Raw genomic sequence first — 23,455 nt, 5'->3', positions numbered from 1 at the left:
CTTGTTGTTGAAGCTCTAAAATTTCCTACTGTTCCCAATAGGAAATATGACTCAGATTTAATGGTGAAGAATTTTACTGCATCCCAAGGGATCAAACAGTTCATCCATGAAGAGGATAAATTCGATGATATGTTTGTACAATCTTCTTCATGCACTACAGTGTTGTGAAGAGTAGAATTTGTTCAATACAGAGATTCTTGGATAGCCAACCTTCCATTGAATTTGTTACAGCTATCTCAGGAGAATTCATCAGTGTCAAGTGCTAAACCTTATAGTTTTGCATAGTTAGTAGTTCCTCCCAAATATCAGCGAGAGGTTGTTTTGATTTCTTCCCTACCTCAGGTTGATGATTTGATTTTTAATCCTAAATTGAATGAATATTGGAATGAGTTTAGTATAACCATAAATCCTAAGACTAAGGTTCAAGCTTCAGCTTCTCAAACTACCACTTCTTCACAACAAGTGGAGGTTTAGGGTACTATTAAAAATGTTGAACAAGAAACCAGGACAAAGGAAGTTGTTGATAAATCTTCCATTCATGGTCAAAAGGATATTGAGGTTATTCCTTCTTTCCCTACCTCAAAAGTTACTCTCAATATAGAGGAGATTCCTCCTTTAGATATATTTTACAGTCCTTAGCACAAGGTAGTGGTCAAGATAGGCAAAAAGAAAAGGAAGCTTGAGCAATCTCAATCATTAGTTCCTAGCAAACTTTCTTCCTTCAAATTTTTGTGGAAGGGTTCCTCCACTACACCTTTTGAGGAATTGGGAAAATTGACTCAATTCACAAGAGTTTATGCTTCTGCCATAGTAGATAAAGAAGTAAAAGTCCAAGAGCTTCTAAAATAAAGATAAGAAAAGATAAAATCATTGGAACATAACGTAATGCTCATGAGAAATATAGAATTACTAAAAAAATTCAAAATCATATGACAGATATACAGAGGCAATTAGATGCATTGAAAATACAACATGATAAGGAGATACAGGTAAAATATGACCAACTTAAATAAATGAAGAAAAGATAGAGTAGTTGAGTGTTAATCCTTAGCTGTCTGAATTTAAAAAGGAAGCTAAAGAGTTAATACTCTGTTAAAGAACCAACAAAAAATATTTTGCAACAAACTCCTATTAATTCAAGATCAATGCAAGATAGTGAATTCCCTGATTGATCAATTGAATGACATGATGAATTATTTTGATGAAGTAAATGATCAACTGACTGATTTCATAACCTGGCAAGAAAGTAAAGAGGGAGTAGAGTAAATCTTCCTAAGATTGATGAGCACAAAAGACAATAATTTTCCAAGAATGGGAAATCAGAATGAAACAAGTTGAAGTTGCAGTCAATGAGGCCTGAGATATTTCCATTTTTATCGTTGAATCTGTTAATGATACTCTGTTGCAAGAAAATATAATTTCTCACTTCTCATAAGTTTCACTTCTAGATGCTAATACTTTAATAAATACTTGGACATAATAGGGAAACATAATGATTGAAATAATAGAGCAGTTATCCAAAATCAACCTTGAGAATCATTGGTATTTTCTTGTCAAACCCCACAACCAATGGTTGGTTCTTTGTTGTTTATCTAATATTTCTACACAGATGTTATCGCCATTGAAGTCAGCTATTTTCACTAGTAATATGAGAATCAAGCCTAGACATCCTCTAGAACTCACTAGCCTGCTGGACATTTACATACTGCGACAAATCAACAATATTGGACAATCCTCGTCCTAAATTTAAAAGTTGTTGCAACAATTTCAGTTTATGTTTTTTTTTGTTTATTTCTATTGAGATATTGAAGGAAAAGTTATTTTTACTTTGTATTAAGACTTTAAATTCCCCTCTCTCAAATGGAGATGGGGGTTTTAAATTTTGAGAAGAAGAGGACTTGAAATTGCACTATTGTATTTTAAGTTTTTCTTAATACAATATGAACCACTTACAGTTCTAGTATGAGCAGATATGTAGTTTATCAGGTATTATTATCCTATTTTTTGTGTTTTTTCTTTGAAAGGAATTGTTACATGTTATTGTTCACATATATGTATGCTAGTCAGCCTTTCATGATCACTATTGGCATGTTTGATTGAAATTTAATGTTATATCGTGAACAACAGAAATTCTGTTATATGTGATGCTTTAATCAAATTAATTTAATTAACTATTTAATTGAATTAAATTTCTTTGATCGAATTAATATCGTAATTACATGATGATCTACATTATTGTGTTTATTACGACATCTTTCTAGCACATATGTTATCAACTTACCCAGGTATTATAATAATTTATTGCGATTTATAAGTAGGTTAGCAGAATATATCAATTTTCTTAATAAATACATTATCGCCATCATTCATCCCATTCCACATATTTTTAATTAAGGGAAATTGGTCCCATAATTCCAATCGAAGCCACCACTCCAAATGGAAAAGGGTCTAATTGGGGCCTCGACCGGATGGTTTTCCCCCAATGTCGATGAGATCAATTTAGGCCATCAATAGGCCTTTATTTCTTCAATTTTCCTCTATTTTCCTTCAATTTACTCCTCACATGCAACCTGTGACCTTTCACCTTCCTGCATCAGGAAATAATGAAGGATACATAGCCCGTATCTGATCAACATTCTCCCATGTAGATTCATCAGGACCAAAGTGCTTCCATTGCACTTTAACTTGCTCAATTGCTTGGTTCCGGAGCATGAGTTGTTTCCATTGCAAAATGCACTGAGGTTCCAGTTGTAATTCTCCTTTTGTCTCCACCTACAATATAAACCAATCAATCACATGATAAACATCCTTTACATATCTTTTAAGCAATGAAACATGGAAAACATCATGGAATTTCATTGTCAGAGGCAGTGCAAGTCTATAGGCCACTGGTATAATCCTCTCAAGGATCTCGAAAGGCATGCAATACCGAGGTGCCAACTTTTCACATGACCCAATCCTCAAGGATCTCTTCCTGGGCTTGATGTGCAAGTACACATGTTCCCCAACCTGAAATTCCTTAAAAAACCTATGCTGGTCTACATAACACTTCTCTCTATCCCATGATGCGTTTAGATTCTTCTTGATAACCTGCATTTCATGTTCCATCTCTGCCAACATGTCTATTCCAATCAACACCCTATTCACTAGATCACTCCAACTAATGGGAGTATTACAACTTCATCCATAAAGTGCCTTAAATAGACTCATCCTTAGTGACTCCTGATACCCATTTTTGTAAGAAAACTCTACCAGTGGAAGGTACTTTCCCACTTTCGCTACTGATGCATAACATACAATCTCAAGATGTACCTCCAAAATCCTATTGACCCTCTTTATTTCTCCATCTGTTTGCAGATGATAAGTTGTGATGAATGCCAACTTTGTACCCAAACTTGCAAATAACTCCTTCAAAAACCTAGAAGTGAAATTGGCATCTCTATCTCACACAATCTTCTTCAGAACACCATGCAACCTCACTATCTCCCTGACGAAGACCTGTGCTACATCACTAGATGAATATGTATACTTCACTGGAATGAAGTGTGCTACCTTTGTCAACCTATCAACCACAATTATAATAGAATCATGTTGTCTATATGTCCTCGAAAAACCTATAATTAAATCCATGGAAATGACCTCCCATTTCCACTCTTGAATCGAAATTGGTTGTAGTAGACAACCTAAATGCTTGCACTATGCTTTTACCTATTGACAATCCAAACATATATCCACAAACTCTGTCACTTCCTTCTTCATATTCATCCAATAGTAGAACTTCTTAACCATTGTCAATGTCTTATGATTTCCTAGGTGACCTGAATATGGATTAACATTAAATTTCCTCAAGATAAGCTTCGTGAGCTCACTGTTGTCTGGCACATAGATCTTTTCCCTAAATCTGACCAAACCATCTATCATGAGATGATAGTCCACATCCTGATCACCTATACCCTACTACAATAACCTGTGCCTAAGCTCCTGTTGTGGTCACCAACAACCCCCCCTCTTTGCTTGATATTAGCAATAACGTCAAGCAAAGGGGGGACCCTGAACAAAAAATCCCAAAAAATATTTTGTTAAATTTTTGTATTTTTCTCCCTAAGGCTTAAATCGCATCGTAAAGAAAGGTCTAAGCATTACTCAAAGCACGAAAAGTAAAAATGCGAAAAAGCGACGCGAAGTTCATCGCTTCGCATGCATCTCAAACGCGCTCTAAAAGGAGGACCTCCAAGAAGCATCGATCGCCGATATGCGACATCGCACATCGCAAACGTCACGCTATGGCACCATGAACCATTGAATAAAATCTGCGATCTGCGATCTGCGATGACTGCGATATCACTAAACTGTGATCTGCGATCTGCGATCTGAAAAGACTCATCACACGATAAACCCAAAGACCAAGCGAACGCCTTAAAGGAAATTTATGACCGCATGCTTGAGTATCAAGGAATGATTGCATCGCATTTATCGAAGAGTCAAGTCATGATTCATGTCAGGATTATGCATTCATTAGAGTTTAATGCTTTTTATGTCAATCTTTTCATTTCCCTTCTTCTTTGCGTAGACTGCAAGACACGCAACTGATATAAATCTATATGCAGGAAACATCTGAGGGAAAGGGGAAAGTGCCAATTAAATAGCAGAGAGAAGATGCCTCCGCAAACGAATGCCGCATGCAGCAGGACCGCGGATTCCAGACTATCAGACAACCGGCACTGATGAAATTAGACTATCCAGGACTCAGAGTCAAAAGTGCACAAAAGCAGCGTGTTCACAAAAGATCTTGAAGCTCAGACTGGGTAAAGCAAAAAGAGAAACGCAAAAGAAGGAGGACGCTCCAGAAAAGCCTGGAACAAAGAGCGGAAACAATTCTCGAAACAGAGGGTTGTCCATACAGCGCGACTCCTAACCCACTCAGTCATTCGCATGACCGGAAACCAAAACAGCAACAGCAAAATCAGTTCGAGCAGAACCTGGGTTGTGCTAAGTATACACGCGGCGAATACACCCAGCTAGAGAAAGGTTTTCAAAAATATCTTTTGGTCTGTCAGAAGGAGGTGTCAGCTCTTGTTGTTTCCACTTTTATCTCCCGAGCAAAAGAAGAAGGCAGTCAGCCGACTCTTCCCAGGAAAGCGTTGCACTGTTGACAGCAGTAAAGAGAATATACAGAAACGGTCAGAAATTAGATTTAAAGTTTTAGAAATAAATTTGCTTTTAGTAAAGGGCGGTCATTTGAAGCCGATTCACTAGATTCGTGTAATTAATATCAATTAGCTAGTAGTATTTAACCCTTCTCATGGCATTTGGAGAAGGGTCCGGAAATCTGTCGAAAAACTTATCCTCAGAACATGCACTTCTGCACCCTCAGAGGAGGTTTTTGATGAATGGATGGATCGAGATTTATTTATGTTTGCATTTTAATGTCTGTTACTGATGTTGCACTTCTGTACTCTTAACAGATATTAGAACAAGTAGAAGTAAATCATTATTGCTTGAAGTTTATTAGTGAAATCAGTCATAAATGGTACTTTTATCTCTTGACTAAATTCTGCTAGTATCCCCAAAGTGATATACAGCTGAGTTCTTTATATGTTACTGTATGAATGTCTGTATTACCATTTGGCACTTCTGTACGGTGGAGTCATTTATTTATGCTTGACATATAGAAAATTGATTATGCGATATGCTGTTCACAACTACTCTGCCTAACTTCTTATGCAGAATGGTTTATCTTTATCGATTTATATTCTGATAATAGTTGAATGATCTTTATTACCAGCTGTTGTTAGAAATCTTTCTAGATCGCATAACAAAAGAGAACACCCCGGGTTAGCGTAGATTAGATGTATTGTTTTCTCTTCATTAGATCACATTAGTATAGAAGTAGTTTAGCTGTTAGAATTAAGACTAGTTCAGAGAAACCTTTTAGATTAATATCATCAAACTCTACACACACACGCACACCCTTCACATTGGGAAACTGGTCCCATTATCCCCAGTCGGACCCGCTACTCCAAACGGGCAAGGAGCCGCCAACCAGGTTCCGGACCGGGTGGGTATCCCCCTTGTTGTTGACCCGACTTCGGGGCCCTCAACATTTCTGGCGCTAGAAGGAGGGCACGAGCTATGAATGGCACATAATTCAAAATCCAAATACCATTCTGAGAGCAAATCACCCTCACCAACTCCCCCGACTTCTCCAGTACGACTAAACTCGGAACTAGAAGTCGCTCGGACATCCACCGCTGCTATTCACCCCGATACATCAGACCGTCCTATTTTCGATCCCCCTGAAGTTCAAACGTTGATCCGTAAACTCCAGGGATTCTCTATTTTCACCCAGAAGTCTGATAAATCTAAAGGCAGCTTGACTTCGCAATACAACCCTGCTCATCCCCTGACCCGATTGAAGAGTGAAAAGTTTGGCATTCAGCCAACTGAAACCCCTCTCCCTACTAGGAAAAGAGCAAGGAAAGCACTTCCAGAGTCTGACAGAGAGACTCTTTCATCCACTTCGTCCATCTCAACTCCCTCTCCGCGAAGTCTACCACCCACGTCGTCACCTCAAAACACTCATCCATCTCCCACAACCCTTCCTCCGCAATCGTCGAAGGTCGTAATATCTCCATCTTCTCAACATCAAAAATCATCTTCTGCACTTTTGTTAACTAGTCACTCAGCGATGGCCCAATCTCCATGGAACAATCCTGGGGCGGTTTTAATGCCTCCACCCCTAAGTCCAATACCTGCCCATCCTGAGAAATGGCTGCCGAAATTCAATCCGGAAACAGGAATGCTAGCTGAAGAACATATCAATAATTTCATGCTTTCTGTTAATCTCAACGGAGTTACCAACGAAGACGCCATGGTCCAAGTTTTCCCCTATACAATGCAAGGGACAGCCGGGTCATGGTACTTTTCGCTGCCCTCCGGATCTATCACCAGCTGGGACATTTTTCAACATCAATTTCTCACCAAATTCGGCGATGATAGATCGACAACGACACTAATCAACGATTTATCCAATCTCAAAGCTGAGGCTAGAGAACCCATTAAAGATTTTAACTTACGGTTCAACAAGATCCTCAACAAAATCCCCGCTGCTTCTCAACCCAGCGAGGAAGTAAGATGCGAGTGGTACATCACGGCCTTACCTTCAAACTTGGCCATCTTCGTAGATAGGGCGAGCAAGACAACCTTAGTCGAAAATTTGGCTGAGGCGTTGGCAGTTGAAAGACGCGTAGTAGCCCTAGAAAAGAGATCTACAATCGAAGAGCGTAAATCTAAGAAAATATCTTTCAAAGAAGACACCAAGAAGAAGCAAACGAAAGATCCTTTCGACATGGAAGGATTACAAAAGGTATTAAAAGCCATGTCCAATGAGATGATTGATATAAGGAAACAAGTAGCAGAATCGTCCCCAAGAAATCCTTTTAGGAGTTTTAAGAGAAATCCTCCTATGGAGACGAAGCCACCCAACGTGGTCTCAAACGTTGAATCTGAAGAAGAAGAAGAAGAAGAGAGCACCATCGAAACGCAGACCGACGATGAAGAAGTGGTGGAACTGCAAGGAATGTGGGATTTCATCCTCCCACAAGAGGAAGATCAAGAAGCACTTCCGGTCAGCACACGAAGCAGAAATCAGCTTGATCCTCCCCAGAATATCCCAAAACAGAAGGGCGCAAGCCCTGCAGCAAAAGAAAGGGTCGCACCAAAGAAAACAACTGCTAAAGCGACCTCTTTTAGCCCAGTCCAATCAGAGCAAATGCCTCCATCAAAGACACTAATAGTGTCGGATGAAATGGAGTATAACATCATCGATGACATGAAAAAGACTAGGGCTAATATCACCCTGTACGAGTTGAGAAAATTGAAACACCAACAGAAAATCATGATGAAAGAGTTACACGCCGTACCTACTACGCCTTTACCTACAGCCGTAGCTTCCCATAATATAGGAAGACCTCCAATCAACACGATCAATAAAATCGATCCAAATGACATCGCTTTGATTGGAGGGAGATCTAGATATCATACTCCTCCTTTCCTCCTCACTTATGAAATCTTTAACAAAAACGTGCACAACTGCTTGGTTGATTCTGGTGCTTCAACCAATATTCTACCCAAGTCAATATGTGCCAAACTCAACGTTCAACCGCAAAAATCCGCAGTGCGCATAGTTCAACTTGATCGATCACAAGTCAAAGTGATAGGCGAACTGAATCAAGTGACCATAAGACTGTCGTCTAACCCCAAGGTATGCCAAGTTATCGACATCCTAGTGGCTGACATCCCTGAATTTTATGGCCTGATTCTTAGCAGGGACTGGTCCGAGAAACTCCACGGATACTTTTCAACCGACTGGTCGCACATGTGGTTACCCTTCAACGGGAAACCAAATCAAATAAAGGTTGAACGAGAATTGCACCAAAAATACATAGTGACGGATTTGGAAGGAGAGAACGAAGCCATAGCATACAACAACATCATCATAGGCAACTACTCGGTAGACTCTTTCCTTGGAAATTTCAATGCTCACATATCACCATATTTAGAAAATTCAGTTTTGTCCCAAGTAGAAAACTTTTCCCAGACTGATGATTCAAAATGTGTTAGTTTCTTAGGTAACCCTGTAAATACTTCTTTATTTTGGAAATTATATTTTGATGGCTCTAAATCCAACGAGGGAGAGGGAGCAGGATGCGTTTTGATTAGCCCTGACGGAAATAAGACCATGCTCACATGCAGACTGGAGTTCGATTGCACGAACAACACAGCGGAATACGAAGCCTTGGTCCAAGGCCTATACAAAGCAATCGGCTGCAACGTCAAATATCTTCAAGTCTTTGGAGATTCCGAGATCGTCGTCAAATAGGTACGTAACACCATACACTGCCTGTCTAGTCATTTAAAGCACTATCAATCTTTAGTACAAGATCTCACTGCACATTTTACAGCATTCAATATTTCGTCAATCCCGAGACTTCACAACGCAAGCGCAGACCTGTTAGCTAACGTAGCCTCCAGAATCATTCCCTCCGAAGACTTTAGTCCAGATAGGTTTTCGATAGAATTGATTTTTAAACCGTCCATCCCTGACAACATCACTAACTGGAGAGTATTCAACGACGACCCAGACATCGTAAGTTTCCTCACCTCCGAAGGATCCTACTCAAACCAAATAATCGACGAAGACTGTCATGACCACCAGATACAACAAAATAGCACTGATAATGCTATACCCAAATCGGTGGTCAAACTAGAAGATTTATACGACTTGAAAAGTCGGTTCAAAAGGTCAGCTAACGCCAAACTTTACAGTTCGACTCTGAACTATGAATCAGTGAACCTAGGAACCGATGAGAAGCCGCAAAACGTTAATCTAGGCCAAGGCCTGGCTCCTGAAGAAAAATCAGCATATATCCATCTTCTACGACAGTACAAAAACGTCTTCGCCTGGAATTACGATGAGCTGAAGACCTACAACACTTCTATCATTCAACACACTATCCCCATGATTGACAACGAGAAACCTGTCCAGCAGAAGTTCAGGAAAATCCACCCCAACTTGGAAAGTCAGATAAAAACTGAGCTGAATAAATTGTTGAGAGCCAGAATAATCTTCCCAGTCAGACATTCCAAATGGGTATCCAATATGGTACCCGTTAGGAAGAAAAACAGAGATATTAGAATCTGCATCGACTTCCAGAACCTCAACAAAGCCTGTCAGAAAGACAATTTTCCCCTCCCACCTATGGAGCAAATATTACAGGCAGTCGCAGGCTCAGAGTTAATGTCTTTCCTGGACAGATTTTCAGGATATAACCAAGTGTTGGTACACCCATATGATCAGTTAAAAACCACCTTCCGAACTAAATGGGGTACCTACGCGTATCGGAAAATGCCGTTCGGTCTGATCAACGCCGGCGCTACTTTTCAAAGGGCTATGGACATCGCGTTTAAAGGTTTAGTCAACAAATCGGTAGTGATTTACCTGGATGATATAACTGTGTACTCCAAGAACCGAAACGACCACCTCAAAGATTTGAAGCAAATCTTTCAGAGATGTTTAAGATATGGGATCTCGCTTAACCCGAAGAAATCTTTTTTCGCGTTGAGTGAAGGAAAATTGCTAGGATTCATAGTGTCCAAATCTGGCATTCGCATTGAACCTGACAGAATCAAAGAAATTTCCGAGATATCCATGCCCCATAACAAAAAGACCATGCAATCTTTCCTAGGACAGATCAATTTTGTCAAAAGATTTGTCCCAGATTTTTCACGTATTATTTCTCCTTTACAAAAAATGATAAAAAAGAATTCAAACTTTAAATGGGGTCTAGACGAGCACGAAGCGTTTAATTTAATCAAATAAGCCATCATCAACGCTCCATCTCTAGCAACCCCAAACTTTTCAGAGCCTTTTGCCTTATACACGTTTGCCTCAGAGAGTTCTTATGCTGCAATCTTGACTCAAGCGAATCAAGAAAAGGTAGAGGCTCTGATCGCATTCTTTAGCTCAAACTTACAAGGTGCTGAGCTGAAATATTCGGACGTAGAGAAACAGGCATATGCCATTTTTAAAGCGATTAAATATTTCAGACCATTCTTGCTAAAAGCCCATACCAAGGTCATAGTACCGTTCCCAGCGGTAAGAAATCTCCTGATACAGAAGGATGTGGGCGAAAAGAGAGCGAATTGGATCACCGCCTTGCAAGAATACGACCTGGAGATCAAGCCGACGCACATCGTTCGAGGCCAAGGCTTCTGCAAGATGTTAGCTGGAGCATCGCAAATCCCCGAAGAATCGTCTGAAGAGGTACACGCGTATGAGGTAAGCCTAAACGACGCAGAATCATTATATGCTGACATCATTTATTTTCTAAAGAACGGGCATGCTCCATTTCACCTGGATCACATCAAGAAGAGAGCCCTGAGATTAAAAGCCAAACAATACCAACTCGTGAATGATGTCCTGTTTAAAAGAAATTATGATTCTGTGCTTCTTAGATGTCTTGAGAAAACTGAAGCCGAAAAGGTTTTGCAGGAACTCCACGATGGACCAGCAGGTGGACACTATGCTGGAGAAGCCACCGCGCACAAAATCTTACGTGTAGGATACTACTGGCCCACGATGTTCAAAGACTCGTACAATCACGTAAGAAAATGCCAAGTCTGCCAGACTGCTGCAGGAAAACAAAAGAAGTCATCCAGTCCACTGCAGCCGGTTAACATCGAACAGCCGTTCAGCCAATGGGGCCTGGACATAATAGGTGAGATCGTTCCTCACTCCTCTAAACAGCATAGGTATATCCTCACGGCAACTGACTATTTTACTAAATGGGTAGAGGCAGTTCCTCTCAAGACAGCTAATTCTGAAAATATTATTGAATTCATAGATCAGTTTATCATCACTAGGTTTGGATTGCCAACGGCCTTAATATTCGATAATGCTTCATATTTTTCTGGAAACACCATGACTGAGTTCGCGCTCAAAAGAGGGTTCAAACTGAAGTATTCTGCCAACTATTATCCGCAAGGTAATGGGTTGGCTGAATCAACGAACAAGAACCTAATCAGGATTATCAAAAAGACAGTCGACCAAAGCCAAAAGAATTGGCATAAAGCGCTAGTAAACGCCCTATGGGCAGACAGAATTACAAAGAAAGCCTCTATCGACACTTCTCCCTTTAATTTAGTTTACGGGAGAGAAGCAGTTCTTCCTACTCACTTAGTCATTCCCTCCTTGTCCTTAGTACAATACATTGATGAAGTATCCACTTCTCCCTTACAACTAAGGCAAATGGAAATAATCAAGCTAGAAGAACAACGAGAACAGGCCAAGAAAACCCATGCTCACCACCAAGCGCTGATAAAATCCTCTTTTGATTCGAACATAATGACCAGAAAAAACTTTCAGATGGGAGATTTAGTTTTGAAGTGGGATAAGGCACATGAAGAAAAGGGCAAGCATACGAAATTCCAGAAGCTATGGCTTGGTCCTTTTCAAATTGTAGAGGTCATAGGCCCGTCGACTTTTGTGTTGCAGGACTTGACAGGCAGAAGAGATTCTCTGCCTGTAAATGGACAAATCCTCAAAATGTATTTTCCATAGAAGGTTATCCTTCTAATTTTTGTAGGATAATTTTAGTTTTATTTTTATAAATAAGGTTGGTTGTGAGTGATCATAAATTGTATTTATGAAGAATATACCATTTCTCTATCAGATTTTGATTTCACTTGTATAAATAGTAAAACTTTTCGAAAAATCTGACTTTTATTATTGACAGATAGAGTTAACTTTAGCCTGAATATGATGTTGGTTTCAACTTCACAAAGAAATCTGGGATGAAAGTAACTTTTGGCAAAAAATTGTTTTATGCCAACGCAATGAAAAGTATCATCAATAGCAAAATAAGTATTCTCTACAAAACTGATGTTCTTAAACTCTATTATTGTCGTCCAGAGCTTTCTTAAGGAAAAACAATGATTTCCTCCCTGTTAAGGAAAATCGCAGCATCCAGAGAAACAATCCAAGAAAACACTATATCTCAAAGAATAAGAGGTCTCATCACGAGCCGACTTATCATGATCACAGATATTATAACTTGCTGACTTTGCCACTACTGTCTATCAAAACAGGGCAATGACTCAAGATTGTCGCAATCAAAAGACAAGGGGTCTCATCACGAGCCAGCTTGTTCAGCAAAAGTGTAAATCAAGTGAATGACTGTGTCATAATTTGGCCACCAAACCAAGACATTGTTCTTTAGAGAATATAAAAAAATAAAATCAAAAAAGAAAGAAAAGTGTCAAAAGGATTTTTCTCTGGAATGTTGTAGATAACCTCAAGCAGGAAAAAGGATCATTGCTGGATAATATGGTAACCCTGTCGAGGCTATGGACGCTTGCGGTCAGCAGAGGCTCTACCTACGAAAAATGAGCATACTTTACAAAGCCAGTACGTAGAGAAGACCTTATTTTGTCTTTGAAAAAACTGAGTAATGTCTAGGTGTGAATACAAGAAATAACCCAGAGGAAGCAAACAATCGGAATAAAATAAAAAGTTGTGACGAAACATCATTGACAGGATAAGGGGTAATACTCTATCCGTCCATAACAAAATTTAGACATAAGAAAATTTTTCTGTTTTGGAAGTGAAAATGCAATAGAACAAGCAGAGATAACTGGTTCTTCACAGTGAATCGCCATTGTTGTGGTCACCAACAACCCCCCCCTCTTTGCTTGATATTAGCAATAACGTCAAGCAAAGGGGAGACCCTGAACAAAAAATCCCAAAAAATATTTTGTTAAATTTTTGTATTTTTCTCCCTAAGGCTTAAATCGCATCGCAAAGAAAGGTCTAAGCATTACTCAAAGCGCGAAAAGTAAAAATGCGAAAAAGCGACGCGAAGTTCATCGCGTCGCATGCATCTCAAACACGCTCTAAAAGGAGGACCTCCAAGAAGCACCGATCGCCGATATGCGACATCGCACATCGCAAACGTCACGCTATGGCACCATGAACCATTGAATAAAATCTGCGATCTGCGATGACTACGATATCACTAAAATGCGATCTGCGATCTGCGATCTGTGATCTGAAAAGACTCATCACACGATAAACCCAAAGACCAAGCGCGCGCCTTAAAGGAAATTTATGACCGCATGCTTGAGTATCAAGGAATGATTGCATCGCATTTATCGAAGAGTCAAGTCATGATTCATGTCAGGATTATGCATTCATTAGAGTTTAATGCTTTTTATGTCAATCTTTTCATTTCCCTTCTTCTTTGCGTAGACTGCAAGACACGCAACTGATATAAATCTATATGCAGGAAACATCTGAGGGAAAGGGGAAAGCGCCAATTAAATAGCAGAGAGAAGATGCCTCCGCAAACGAATGCCGCATGCAGCAGGACCGCAGATTCCAGACTATCAGACAACCGGCACTGATGAAATTAGACTATCCAGGACTCAGAGTCAAAGGCGCACAAAAGCAGCGTGTTCACAAAAGATCTTGAAGCTTAGACTGGGTAAAGCAAAAAGAGAAACGCAAAAGAAGGAGGACGCTCCAGAAAAGCCTGGAACAAAGAGAGGAAACAATTCTCGAAACAGAGGGTTGTCCATACAGTGCGACTCCTAACCCACTCAGTCATTCGTACGACTGGAAACCAAAACAGCAACAGCAAAATCAGTTCGAGCAGAACCTGGGTTGTGCTAAGTATACACGCGGCGAATACACCCAGCTAGAGAAAGGTTTTCGAAAATATCTTCTGGTCTGTCAGAAGGAGGTGTCAGCTCTTGTTATTTCCACTTTTATCTCTCGAGCAAAAGAAGAAGGCAGTCAACCGACTCTTCCCAGGAAAGCGTTGCGCTGTTGACAACACTAAAGAGAATATACAGAAACGGTCAGAAATTAGATTTAAAGTTTTAGAAATAAATTTGCTTTTAGTAAAGGGCGGTCATTTAAAGCCGATTCCCTAGATTCGTGTAATTAATATCAATTAGCTAGTAGTATTTAACCCTTCTCATGGCATTTGGAGAAGGGTCCGGAAATCTGTCAAAAAACTTATCCTCAGAACATGCACTTCTGCACCCTCAGAGGAGGTTTTTGATGAATGGATGGATCGAGATTTATTTATGTTTGCATTTTAATGTCTGTTACTGATGTTGCACTTCTGTACTCTTAACATATATTAGAACAAGTAGAAGTAAATCATTATTGCTTGAAGTTTATTAGTGAAATCAGTCATAAATGGTACTTTTATCTCTTGACTAAATTCTGCTAGTATCCCCAAAGTGATATACAGCTGAGTTCTTTATATGTTACTGTATGAATGTCTGTATTACCATTTGGCACTTCTGTACGGTGGAGTCATTTATTTATGCTTGACATATAGAAAACTGATTATGCGATATGCTGTTCACAACTACTCTGCCTAACTTCTTATGCAGAATGGTTTATCTTTATCGATTTATATTCTGATAACAGTTGAATGATCTTTATTACCAGCTGTTGTTAGAAATCTTTCTAGATCGCATAACAAAAGAGAACACCCCGGGTTAGCGTAGATTAGATGTATTGTTTTCTCTTCATTAGATCACATTAGTATAGAAGTAGTTTAGCTGTTAGAATTAAGACTAGTTCAGAGAAACCTTTTAGATTAATATCATCAAACTCTACACACACACGCACACCCTTTACATTGGGAAACTGGTCCCATTATCCCCAGTCGGACCCGCTACTCCAAACGGGCAAGGAGCCGCCAACCAGGTTCCGGACCGGGTGGGTATCCCCCTTATTGTTGACCCGACTTCGGGGCCCTCAACAGCTCCCTATACCTATCATCCTTCTATCCTACTTGTAAGATCTGATCTTGTAAATCGTCCCATATGAACTCATAACTACTATGTGATTTACCTATAATCTTATGCTAAGAGCATCTGCAACCCTGTTCTCTTTTCCTTTAATGTACCTGATCTCAAATTCAAACTCACTGATCGTGGCCAACCATCTAGCTTTCCTGGATTTCACATTAGGTTGGTCAAACAAGTATCTCAACCCACTGTGATCACGCATTAATACAAACCTCCTGCTAAGAAGATACTGCCTCCTCATCTTCAATGCATGATTGATCACTACCAACTCAATATCATGTGTCACATGGTTATGCTCGTGCTCATTCAGTTTCCTTGATTCATAGCATACCACCTATCCCTCCTTCATCAGGACTCCACCAAGTCCTCTCTTTCAAGTATCTGTACACACCACGAACTCTTTATCTATATCTGCAATCTTAAGAATTGGAGCATTTATAAGCAACTGCTTCAACTTCTCAAAACTTGCTGCACATTCCTTTGTCCATTCAAATTTCTCTCATTTCCTCTACGTTGATGTAATAGGAAAGGAAATCTGTGAGAAGTTCCTCATGAACCTCTTATAGTATACTACTAATCCCATGAATGATATGACCTCATCCACATTCCTAGGAGTTTCCCATTCCATTATATATTTTATCTTTTCTAGATCCATTGTTATGCCTTCCTTGGAAACAACATGCCCCAACTAATGTAGATATGTCTGAAAGAAACTGCACTTACTAATCTTGACATACAATTGATGCTCTCTTAGCAATCTCAATACTGCTACTAAGTGTTCAACATGATCTTCCTCATTCTTAAAATATATCAATATATCATCAATGAATACAAAATAAAACTTGTCCAGATAAGGATGCAAAACACTATTAATCAAGCACATGAAATTAGTTGGAGCATTAGTCAAACCAAAAGGCACTACAACACACTCATAATGCCCATACTTGGTCCAGAAAGAAGTCTTGTAGATGTCCTCTTCTTTAATGCGTACCTAATGATATCCTGATCTTATAACAACCTTCGAGAAAACTACTGCTCCCTTCAATTGATCAATCAAATCATCAATCCTCAGTAAAATGGATACTTGTTCTTGATTGTCACCTTGTTCAGCTGCTTGTAATTAATGCACAATGTGAGATTACCATCCTTCTTCTTCACAAACAACACTAGTGCACCCCAAGGTTATACACTTGGACTAATGTATCCCCCATCAATCATTTCTTCAATTGCAGCTTCAATTCCACTAGCTTTGGAGTGCTCATCATGTATGGTGCCTTTGATGCTGGTCTTGCCACTGGTACCAACTCAATAGAAAAGTCCACTTCCCTATGAGGTGGTAAATCTAAATTTTTTTTTAGAAACATGTAATGAACCTGCTACAAGCCTGGGTACCTCTTCAAGACTTTCGCATCCTCAACATCCTTACCCTTATCACTAGAAATATGCATCACAAATAACACACACCCTTTCCTGTGACTATGTTTTTCCTACATAACTCTAACCATTCTAACTGATGTTTCCTTATTCTTACCATGTAACATTCCCTATTCTCCATTGTCATCCAAGCACTCATTGGCCTTGTCATAACAATCTACTTTGGTCCTGTGAAGATACAACTAGTCCATACCCAGAAGCATGCATATTGTATGATCCCAATGGAAGTACATTTAGATGCAATGATGTAGGCATATCATTCAACTCAAATGCACAAGCTCTTACCCAATGATGAACTCTATTCTTCGTACCTGTAGCCAACTACACTAACCGAGAATCTGCATGCACTTATTTTCTCAAACTACACTTATCCATCGGGTCAGGTTTAACATAACTATAATTATATCAAGGGTCAATAAAAATAGAAACAAATTGATCATAAAGCTTAACATCCATATTAATAATAGATGCCTGGTGATCCTCCTACTTGTTATCCAATGTTGCATAGAGCCGATGAATGCTTTGTCCAACATCCCCAACTATCTATTCTTCCTGTGCATTGTAAACCTTAGGCCTACCACCCTGATATGACGGAAAATCCTTCTTGAGATGCTCCTTTCCACATATCCAACACCGTAACTATCCCTTACCATCACCTCTATTCTGTTTCCCTTCAGGATGTGACCCTGGTCCCTTTCCAACTGCATTAAACTTCTTGTAAGAAATAACATTCTCTTTTTCACCTGCATCCTGAGGTCTTGTTCGCTTCGGTAGCCATTTTCCTCTAGTCTTGTCTTTCCCTTTCCAACTTTTGCTGATACTTTGTCTTACACTTCAATTGCTCATAACAATGCTTCAACTTTCCAATTACTTCTTCCAGTGACCAAGGCTCATCATACTCAATCCGATCCTTAAATGCTAATGGTAATCCATTGAAAAATCTATGAAATTTGGCCTTCTCATCCTTAAGATATGGTACATACCTCAATAAATCTAGGAACTTAGTCATGTACTCCTCATCTATCATCGATCCCATATTTAGCTCATAGAACTCCTTAGCTTTATTGTCATAATACCTCTATGACAAATACCTTTTCTGAAGAAATCTTGAATTCATGCCAACTCAACTCCACTATCTTGATGTCTTTGACCCGCTTCACATATTTCCACCATATGTCTGCTTTCCTTTTGAGGTTGAAAATAGCTATCATGGCCTTCATGTTCTCTGTGTAATCATGCAACTTAAATAATTTCTTCATTCCAAGCAACCATGCCTCTACATCTTCCAGTTTATTCAATTCTCCATCAAATGTAGGGGGATTGGATTTATTGAACTCATTCAGAAAATATCCTCTGTCATTCCTCCTGTAAGGATGATAGTGATGATGACCATGATACTTGTTCGAACTAGAACTAGAGTAAATCCCATGTCCACTGCCTCTCCTACCATGTGTATCCAAGAATCTTCCATCTCTAATGGTTTCATCTTTATCCAACCTATGCCCATCATGAGATCTACTGCCATATGCCCCATTAGTTCTATCCTCCTATCCATGACTGATATTAAGCAATATCTCTGTAAGTCTGAAAAAATCTGAAGGATAACTACATTGACCTCTGCTTGTTTCTCTTGTGCCCTGCCAAGTCTCTCTTGTGACTAACTGATTATGCCATTATCTTCTTTGCAACTTCTTATTTATGCCTGCAAACTTCTCAAAGTATCTATTATGTGAGGGCAACACCCATTATTATCACTCAGTAATTTCCCTAGGTTGAGGAGGGAAACCCATAGGTGACCACAAAACCACTTGCAAAGCTGGGATCTAGCCCTTCCAGCTTTAGAGAGGGATATATCTATCTGATTTAAATTATGTCTTAAGGTATTAGGCTATTTATTCAGTTTTGAGGTTTGTTTTTCAAATATTTTTTTGAAAATTGCAAGGAAAGTCCATTGGGGATGGAGTCATGGGTCTTTGGGTGATCAAATACAAAAATGTTAGAGTAGTTGTAACAGGGCAGGATAGACAAGATTTTGGATCTTTAAAAGTATTTATTGGAGTGAATAGGGTGAAATATGATTTAGATTCAATTAAATATAGAGCATGTTAAGATGAATTCTATACTTAACATCGGATTGAAAACATTGATATTTTTTACAAGCCAGAGCAAAGTGTACTTAAACAAATTCAATGCTTTATCTTCTTGAAACAATAGAGACAGAAAAAACATATGGAAAACAAAGGAAAAAAAATTTCATATGAGAAGGAAAATCACCAATTGCTTGACACAAAAATCCTGGAACAAACTCTCTGTATTATTGAAATTGATCACTTCAGTACATGCGCAACTTGCATCAAAATGTCTACTTTATTCATACAAGTTCCAATCCCTGTTCAACTTTATTACAATATATTTATAGAATTTATGTTAAACTAATATCAGATTCCAAAAAGGAACTGATTACAAAATAATATCTAACAATTTTTAGAAAAAATATTAATAATAAACTAAAGATAACATTAATCACTGGAAATCTATAGGAAATTTGGAACTGCTAGAAAATATTCAGCCTTCAAATGTGGAATTTGGTTCATTAACGTTAATCATATGCCTTGGAATCTGGAGATGTTGGAGTTTCCATCCCACAACCTGTTAGCTGCCGTTCAAACCTCATTACTCTGCCATTTGTATTAACTAGTTGTCCCTTTGAGTTCTATTTCTATCATTTTTTCCTTTCATCATCTTTTGAATACTTCATTATTGTCACAAAATATTTGGGGAAAAATATATATTTTTTGAATAATATTTCCAAATATTTTTATTAAACTTGTAAATGAATTTCATAATTAAAATTTCAACATATTTATTTGGATGATTTAATAACCATCTTGTTTTGAAATCCATGTGTTGTTTTTAAATCCATGCCTTGTTTTCAAATCCATGTCTTGTTTTGCCTCCCCTTGGATTTTAAAAACCATGTGTTGTTTTTCTATGGCTAGTAAAATATCTGGACAACTGTTTATTCAAGGTTCATTTTCTGTTCATTTCTCCTCTTTATACCTTAGCAAAAACCATATCTCTCTTCTCTGTAAAAATTTGTTTTTACTCAGCCTCCTTTTACTTTCACCTGTAGCCTCTTTTCATAAAAATATCATCGCTCTTTTCATAAAAATATCATCGTAAAAGTCTCATTTTACTTTCATCTGTAAATTAATTTCATAAATATATCCAAGCTTCAGACAAACCCAAGCTCCAACGCCGGAGAAATTCAATTAATGAAATGTCACGAAATTTTACTCAGCCTCCTTTTACTTTCACCTGTAGCCTCATTTCATAAACATATCATCGTAAAAGTCTCCTTTTACTTTCATCTGTAAATTAATTTCATAAATATATCCAAGCTTCAGAAAAACCCAAGCTCCAGCGCTAGAGAAATTCAATTAATCAAATGGCACACCATATATCATGATATTTAAATCATCATAAATAATAGAAATGGCCTTCCCACCATATATCATGATATTTAAATCATCATAAATAATGGTTTTTCAGGTGATTTTAGGAGGGGGGCCTACTTAATTTCATAAATATATCCAAGCTTTAGAAAAACCCAAGCTCCAGCTCTAGAGAAATTCAATTAATCAAATGGCACACCATATATCATGATATTTAAATCATCATAAATAATGGTTTTTCATGTGATTTTAGGAGGGCGACCTACTTTTACTTTCACCTGTAGCCTCATTTCATAAATATATCACTGTAAAAGTCTTCTTTTACTTTCATCTATAAATTAATTTCAGAAATATATCCAAGCTTCAAAAGAACCCAAGCTCCAGCTCTAGAGAAATTCAATTAATCAAATGGCACAAATGACCTTCCCTCCACATATCATGATATTTAAATCATCATAAATAATGGTTTTTCAGGTGGTTTTAGGAGTGGGGGCCGAAATGAAGGGGAAGATAGCAACTGTAAAATCTCATAAAAGTGAAAACAACTTTTCAGGGGCTGTGGGGTAAGTTAAAGGTAGAATAAAACCATATCTATCTTCTCTATGTAGCCTCATTTCATAAATATATCACTGTAAAAGTCTCCTTTTACTTTCATCTGTTAATTAATTTCATAAATATATCCAAGCTTCAGAAAAGCCCAAGCTCCAGCGCCAGAGAAATTCAATTAATCAAATGGCACAAATGACCTTCCCGCCATATATCATGATATTTAAATCATTATAAATAATGGTTTTTCAAGTGGTTTTAGGAGGGCGGGGGCGAAATGAAGGGGAAGCTAGCAACTGTAGGAAAAAGTGAAAACAACTTTTCAGAATGGGGTGGGGGTAGGTTAAATGTAGAATAGGAAACCCCCTCTCCCCACCCCATGAAGTTTAGTGTATGAAGTGCTAGGTGTAATAATATTTGTCATGATATTGGGTAGGTTAAATGTAGAATAGGCAACCCCCTCTCCCCACCCCATGAAGTTTAGTGTATGAAGTGCTAGGTGTAATAATATTTGTCATGGTATTTATAGATGTGAGCGTTGAGCAAACAAGAAATAATAGCAACATAAAAGTGTTTTTTCTTATGCAAGTAGGAATGTGCATGCATAAATAACACACGTGTGTTATGTTGATGAGCAAAGTTTCTTATGCTTCACTTCCAACACCCTCCAATCTCATTGGTCGGGTGAGTTAATGGAACTAGGCCCAGGATCTAATGCCTAGAATTAAGTTACAACTATTTACAACATATTTGTACAATAAAGTAAAGGAAAATTGTTTACAATGGAAAATTGAACATAAAAGAAGCTATATAAACGGTCATAAACATGGCTGAAAGTAAATAAACTAGAAATAAAACAAACTAACAACAAACTATGAATCCTTTTACAGGAATATTTAAAAAACAAAACTCATACCCATAAGACCACACAGGTATGTTATGCAATTTGAAGTAAATTAAATAATAATTTCAACTACTAATATTAAAGAAACCTGCTCTTAAAAATAAAAAATATAAATAAAACTTATTGTAGGAAATACGCCAAAAAAATATCAACTATCAAATATTTATTTTATTGATAAAAATGAGAGTACAACTTATTTTTTTGGCTATTTTTTTTATCAAAATGAAGACCAAAAATCGACTTTAAAATGTCTAAGATGTGACAAAATTCATAAATAGATACCTGAAATGCCAAATAATCAAGGATAAATGTTGGGAAGCTTGGACTCTTTCAATAAGATTGTATCAACAATGTTTTTTGTAAAAAAGAACTAAGTTGGGAAGCTTGGACTCTTTCAATAAGATTGTATCAACAATGTTTTTTGTTTAAAAGAACTAATTAACACTATATACGAAGTATCATACCTTCTAACAACACTAATTAATGCAAGAAATAAACAAAATATTAATCAAAGAACCAAAAACTTGATGAGCTCACTTTTTTCTTGTCACTCCTAAAAGGATTTCTATTATCACCAAAACAGGTAAGCTCTAGTACTCTAGAATAAATGAATTAGAGGAAAATGACAACTTTCAAAACTTATGCATACCTCTCCTCACTAGCATTTTCCATCCTCCCTTATGTGCCTTATGTTTAGTTTTATACCTCCCTTAGGTAGTTGGAGGGAAAATTTGTCACATAACTAATTATATATATATATATATATATATATATATATAAATATAAATTCTTTTCTTTTAAGTTAGGAGAAGGCATTTAGAAGGGATAGTTTTTAATAAATTAATTTTATAAAGTACGTGGAGTCCTCGACAATGTCCATAAAGTATTTCTATTAACCTTGTAACTCCCATATTAAAACATATAAAAATATGACATCATCGAGAATAACCCCATCATGAAAATCATATATATGAAGTAAGCTAATGTCCATAAACATATATAATCAAGCACGTGGAATAAACTTGTGTCTCCCACGTAACATAATTAAAAAAATGCACTCAAAAGTAAAGTGTTGTCCCAAAAACATGCCAATGTAAGCATATGAAATAACTAAAAGTAAGAAGTAAAAACCATGATAATAGAGAAATCACTAAAGTCATCTCAAGTGGCCTGCTAGGACCATCCATGTAAGATTCCTTTTTCCTCTTTCTTCCTCTCTCCTTGCATCTTTGGGTGCATGTCAGTGAAGGAGATTTCTCTCCTCCCCCCTCTTTTAGCTGCAGGTATGTTAGAGTGAGTATGAAATGAGGTGGTTTCAGAAGAAGAGTGTACATGGGTTGCATACATGAAATTTACCTAATGCCAGGTGTGTAGAGGGGTCAAGGGATTGTTGAGCATGAAATGAAGTGACATGAGATAAATAAAAAGGTATATGAGGGGGTATGATCATTGATGCTTAGAGTAGTGAGAAATGTTAGGTCAATGAGAAAATATGAAGGCATACCTAACAAGGTTGGCCTCCCATCCATCATTATGTTTTTGTTGTTGTTGGGGTACTTGAGGTCCCAAAAATTCCATTATACTTGGATGGGGAAGAGGAAGGTTTTGAGAAGCATGTTGAGTGGGAGGAGGGGGAGGAGGACCTTGGAGGGACAAGTGACCAGATTGAGTTAATTGATTGAATTCCTTAGAATCTGCATCAAAATGAATAGAAAATTTGATCATTTTA

The 23,455-nt window shown here is 37.9% G+C and overlaps 1 pseudogene; it reads left to right on the top strand.

The window, feature by feature from the left end:
* The window catches only part of LOC149246874 (polyadenylate-binding protein 2 pseudogene), a 77,345-nt pseudogene that overhangs the window by 1,100 nt on the left and 52,790 nt on the right, over positions 1–23,455 (top strand).

This window comes from Pinus tabuliformis, chromosome 7, assembly GCF_031772625.1.
Source record: "Pinus tabuliformis cultivar Carrire ecotype Pingquan chromosome 7, CPIR1, whole genome shotgun sequence".
Classification (NCBI taxonomy): Eukaryota; Viridiplantae; Streptophyta; class Pinopsida; order Pinales; family Pinaceae; genus Pinus; species Pinus tabuliformis.
This window is presented reverse-complemented; position numbering and strand designations above follow the sequence as displayed.